At 43.2% G+C, this 6,000-nt stretch overlaps 1 protein-coding gene across 4 annotated transcripts in view; it reads right to left on the bottom strand.

Annotated features, from left to right (window-relative positions):
* PPP2R5E (protein phosphatase 2 regulatory subunit B'epsilon) overlaps positions 1-6,000 on the bottom strand; it is a 135,970-nt gene that overhangs the window by 40,646 nt on the left and 89,324 nt on the right. The gene's annotated exons all lie outside the window — the stretch shown is intronic.

The raw sequence follows: 6,000 nt of genomic DNA, 5'->3' as shown, positions 1-6,000 counted from the left end.
CTATAGTAGGGATTCTCAAATGCTGCAGCATGACTTCCAGGGGGCATGACAGTTCTCAAGGAGGAACAAGAAATGTTTTGGGTCTGTTAAAAGATGAAAGGAAAAGAGAAGCAGGAACAGCAGCACTCTCATAGAGCACACACACATGCAAATACAAATATACAGATGAAGAATCAGGAAATATTAGTAATCCATTAGAAAAAAAATAAAACCAAATGTCAAGCCTTTCTAGTTATAGATGTAAGCCTGGGAAAGTGTGGACAATGCCTGGTCTCAGATGACCACAAGCACTGCTCATGTAAAACTACCCTCTTTTTCCAGTAGCTTGTAGATCCTGCTTTCTTGATTTTTTGTTGATTGATTGATTGATTGAAATTTTATTTATATATCGCTGTTCCTATGATCACGGCGGTTTACAAAACAAAATGAAAATACGATACAGTACAGATTAGATTCTCCCCCTGGAGAAACGCCGCTCTGGCGGCAAGGAAGAGTCTCTCTGGGCCGCTCCTGCCCAGGTGGAAAGCGGGCGGGCAGTTAGGGAGGGAGGAGCCTCTTTCTTCAGGCTAGCCCCTGATGGTAGTGGGCCAGCCTTCTCTCTCCCTCAGAGGCCGAACGATGACAGTTAGGGAGGGAGGAGCCTCTTTCTTCAGGCTAGCCCCTGATGGTACTGGGCCAGCCTTCTCTCTCTCCCTCAGAGGCCGAACGATGACAGTTGGGGAGGGAGGAGCCTCCTTCTTCAGGCCAGCCCCTGATGGAACTGGGCCAGCCTTCTCTCTCCCTCAGAGGCCGAACGATGACAGTTAGGGAGGGAGGAGCCTCTTTCTTCAGGCTAGCCCCTGATGGTACTGGGCCAGCCTTCTCTCTCCCTCAGAGGCCGAACGATGACAGTTAGGGAGGGAGGAGCCTCTGTCTTCAGGCCAGCCCCTGATGGAACGGGGCCAGCCTTCTCTCTCCCTCAGAGGCCGAAAACAGTTTAGGGAGGGGAGCCTCTTTTTCTAGGCTAGCCCCTGATGGTACTGGGCCAGCCTTCTCTCTCCCCTCAGAGGCCGAACGATGACAGTTTTGGGAGGGAGGAGCCTCCTTCTTCAGGCCAACCCCTGATGGTACTGGGCCAGCCTTCTCTCTCTCCCTCAGAGGCCGAACAAAGACAGTTGGGGAGGGAGGAGCCTCTTTCTTCAGGCTAGCCCCTGATGGAACTGGGCCAGCCTTCTCTCTCCCTCAGAGGCCGAACGATGTTGTTGTTGTTGTTGTTGTTGTGTGCCTTCTCCTGGCAAGATTTGTTGCCAGACGGGGTTTGTCATCGCTTTCCTCTCAGTCTGAGACAATGTGACTTACCCAAAGTCAACCAGTGGGCTTCCATGGCTGAGTGAGGATTCAAACCCTGCTCTCCAGGGTCCAATGCGCAAACAACTGTACCACTCTGGCCCTTGATCTTACCAGTCATTTAAATTTCTTTTATGCATCAATTTCTATTCCCAAAGTCCTCTCAGTAGCTTCCCTTAATCAATGCACTTTTCACAAGAAATTTTTTTAATAAATTTTATTGAAAAACAAACAAACATGCCGTTACATACATACAAAATATACACGGTTACATACTTTTCAAACTACCCACAATTCATACAAACTGGCGTCATACCACTTATCTATTCCTACTTACCCTAATTAATATTCTACATTCTGCCTCTTTGACTAACCTCTTCTTTCTTCCATAACCACCTTACACACCTTCCTGCCTACCATCTTTGTCTACGACTTGTCAGTATTTGGCTATTTTGTTTGCTAACAGAACAATTAAACTTCTTAGTTAGACATAACTATCACATGATTTTACATTGTTACCCCGATCCACCTTAAAGGTGAAGGTCCTAGAGTTCATACCAAGTAAAGATTAATAACTGCTGTTTTGCCCCATTCCAGTTCAAAAAATTTAATGACTTTCCTCCATTGGGCCATTGCTTTTGTATCAAGATCATTTCTCAAGGCGTGTGTTAAAATACCCATACCCATACCATCATACAGTTTCAGTAACCATTCTTCTTTTAGTGGCAGATGTTCGTTTTTCCAATTCTGGGCAAAACAAATCCGTGCTAAAGATATCATATAGAAAATGATTTTTTCCTCCTCTTTTTTGACCTCATTTCCCATTATGCCCAATTTTCACAAGAATTATTAAGGCATTGATTCCCTAAAACTTATAAGGAGATGAAAATAATACAGAGTAAATAAATATAACTAAATAAGCCTAATGTACATATTAATTCTAACTGCATATTAAGGAATGCAAGGAGTGAATGGAAAATATGCATAGCTCTGCATAAGAGCAAGATACAATGGAGGAGGGAGGAAAATCTAGGTTTATTTTTTCCAATGGTTTAAATAGCATCTGCTTTTAATTTTAAGAGTCTTTTGATGACATTTTTAAAAGGCAGAATTGTGACAGTGTAATGAGTGTTAAATTGAAAGGACAATCTATTTTACAAGGGTAAATCTTCACTAGTGTCACAACGGGAGACAGAGGCTGCTCCACTAGAAGGGTAGTAGTTTCCTAGCAGAGGGCAGAGAAGACCTGAAGGGAAAACAAAATAAAGGCAATGGCATGTGGCAGCTAACTGAGATGACAGTGCAGGGCTTTCAAAAGCAGCTGGTCTACATGATTTTAATAACAGCAAGATTTCAAGCACATACTGTACTTAATCAATTACAGTGAGTCAGTAATATCATTTTCTTCTCTTCAACTGAAGGAATCACTTACAGCACAGCACCCTCAAGAAAAAGCTATCAATAGCACAATTACTGAATTATCCTGTACATTTTGCCCACACAATTCATTAATGAAATCATTTCTGTCAGGTTTTCTGTGAAAATCATACAAAAGATACTAATCCTGACATGGGACTAATTCTTAATACTCCTTCTTAATACTACTGGCCAAATCCTGCAACTATTTGCAGCCAGGATCCCACATCCCCTACACCTTTCTTTCCCTTCTTAGGATAGTGGTACCTCTACAGTCTTCAATCACAGTCAGAAGAAAGATTGTCACCCCACCACTTGCTGAACACTGGCCAGCAAATACTTGTCATACAAAATACAACGTCATATTCCCTTCCAGAATAATTTACAGATAGGAGAAGCATTGTGGAATAAAATTCCATCTTTACCTTCTCAAGGAGTTTCAGATGCTTAAAACTGGCATCATGTTTTAAGATAAGGAGGAAAAAATACTACAATATTCCCTGTCATTGACGGTAATCTATATGCACTGGGACTAAGCCTTATTGAAGAAAACGGGGCATACTTTCATGCAATGATGAACAGAATTTAACTACAAATTAGTCTTAAACAAATCAAACACTGCCAAGCCTAAGAACTACTTCAGAAATGTGATAAAATCTAACATGGGCTTGACCACCATGAACAACAGTCAATTCAAGCACATTCTTTCTACACAAATATTATAATGTTGAGCTGCCCGCAGTTTTCTATGTTACTACAGACACAGCATGTCTTCTGATCACTCATTTCCATATAAAAGCAGGCCACAGCTATATAGTGTACAAGTATATAAACTGTGGGTGTGTCTGTGTCTTCAAGTTGCCTGTCGATTTATAGCAACCCCATACAGTGGTGTACCCCAACTTGGTGTCACCCAGTGTGGGGGGATGGGGCTTCTGAGGGCGGGACTTCAAGTGTATGTGCCACATGGGAGCACTCTGGAAAATGCGTGTGTGGCCTCACGGCAGCCCAGAAACCCCATAGCAGCCCAGAAAGCCCTGCAGTGGCAGGGAGAACGGGCACCACACAAACCACAGCAGCCCAGAAAGTACTGTGGCGGCTGAGAGAGTGAGCCTCAGAACACCCCACAGTGGCCCAGAAAGCCCCTCAGCAGCCAGGAGAGCAGGCCCCATGCACCCCCAGCAGCCCAGAAAACCTTATGGTGTCAGGGGAGTGGCCCAAAAAGCCCCGTGGCAGCTGGGAGGATGTGCCCAAGGCTCTAGGAAGGCCCCTCAGGGGGTGGGAGACCAACCAGGTGTCACCCCCTCTTCTGGGGTGCCAGCCCCCTTCTGGGGTGTCAGCTAATGCAGCTCTCACACCCACACACATGCCTCCAATGATGCTACTGATCCCCTGAATTTCATAGGGTTTTCCTAGGCAAGGAAATTTGAGGTGACATTCCTCTGGAATACAGCCTACAGCACCTGCATTCATTGGTTATCTCCCATTCAAGTACTAACCAGGACTGATCCTGCTTAGCTTCCAATATTAGACAAGATCTGGGACATTTAGGTTATTTAGGCCCATATAAAATCTCTATATAAAATCTTCCAGAGAAAGTCATTCGTCTATTAAACCAACTATAAATAATATTTTGTAATGGCCAGAATCTGTTCATATTTTTTAAAGTTAGCCCAATTTGAAAAACAAAATGAAGCTTCAGATATCTAGGATCCAAGAAGTTTAGAACTTTAAAAGGCAAGCACCAGCATGTTAACTTCCAACCAGAAACAAACAGTTAAACAATATATGTTGAACCATGGGAGTAGTATCTTCATGCCACTCTACGCTACAGTCTAGTTTTCTACCAAAGTTTCCAGACACTATTTAAAGTCAGACCCCTGTATAGTCCATACTGTCTCAAAACTATTAAAGCTTGAATGACTATGCCCAGGATGGTCCACAGCTGGCAGCTACAGGTAGCCTCCAGGACCACTTAAGCATTCAAAAGCACTGTCTGATCAATCATGAGTCTTGGAAACTAGGACACAATCCCAACTGTGACAGCTTCTATTCTCAACTCCAGATCATCTAACATTCCAAAGAAAAAGTAACTTTAAGCCAGTAAGTTCCAAACTCTAGTGTTCCAGGTGTTTTGGACTTCAGATTCCAGAAGCCACAGCCATCTTGGTCAGCAGTCTGGGATTCTGGGAGCTGAAGTCCAAAGTTCCTGGAAGGCCAGAGTTTAGGAATCACTGGTTTAAGCCTATCCAAATCAAGTTAGTTTCTGTATTGTCTCTCAACTTCTAGGCATCATTTCAAGCTTTCTGCTACTACCTTAAGATCAGATAAAAACAAGAGAGGGCTGAAAGTCATCCACTATCAGTCCAAACGTTTTCCTAGGTGTTTCATATAGAAATTAGAAAACAAAAAAGGCAAGACAGACATGTGAAATATCCAATAGGTCCAATGGTTCTGGGACTAGAGTACCAACCCCAAAGCATCACTTTCTGAAATCTCTTCCTATAACCAAGTATGAATGAGAACCACCTCAACGTAATTTCTCCTAACGTCATCCCTTCAGGATAGCTCAGGAGAATAACACTCTTGATGGCATAAAAACGTGTGAGATTCAGAAGGAATGGCATGCCTCTTTCACCACAGGGGCCAACACTGTTCCTATCCTGCATTGGGGGAGGGGGTGTCAACCCAGAATAGTCTCTCCACAATTGTGGAGTTCAATGCATATGACAACCATCCACAACCAGGATAATGTGCAATGCAAGAACACCTTGATCTAAAATTATCTTCACTACGGTATGTCTTGCACATGAAAACTGGAACTTTTCCCTACACATCACAACAATCTTTACATAAAGTCCAACCTTCATATCTGTGGGTGATATATTCTCAGACTTACCACAAATAGTGAGAACCACAGATCATGACAAATGCTATATTTCTACCAGAAATTGACCATAAAGTCGTGCTGGAGGACCTCCAGATGCCTACAGAGAGATCTTTTTGTGGACACGGGTAAATAAAACCATGGTTATTAATCCCACAAATCTTTGGGGGGGGGGGGCCTGAATTGTATAGAACTGACTGACTGCAGGAGGAAAAAAGGAAGACTGCATTATACACGTACAGACTTAATTAAAAAAGCCATAGCCCTGCGTTTGCAAGACCTATGTAGGGCTGTTAAATAATGGGGTATATTGGTGGTCACTTACTCACAGGCTAGCCATATGTCAAAGCCAACTTGACAATTAACAATAA

The sequence above is a fragment of the Sceloporus undulatus genome, chromosome 1 (genome assembly GCF_019175285.1).
Source record: "Sceloporus undulatus isolate JIND9_A2432 ecotype Alabama chromosome 1, SceUnd_v1.1, whole genome shotgun sequence".
NCBI lineage: Eukaryota > Metazoa > Chordata > Lepidosauria > Squamata > Phrynosomatidae > Sceloporus > Sceloporus undulatus.
The sequence above is the reverse complement of the archived record's forward strand: the minus strand, read 5'-3'. Positions and strand labels throughout refer to the sequence as shown.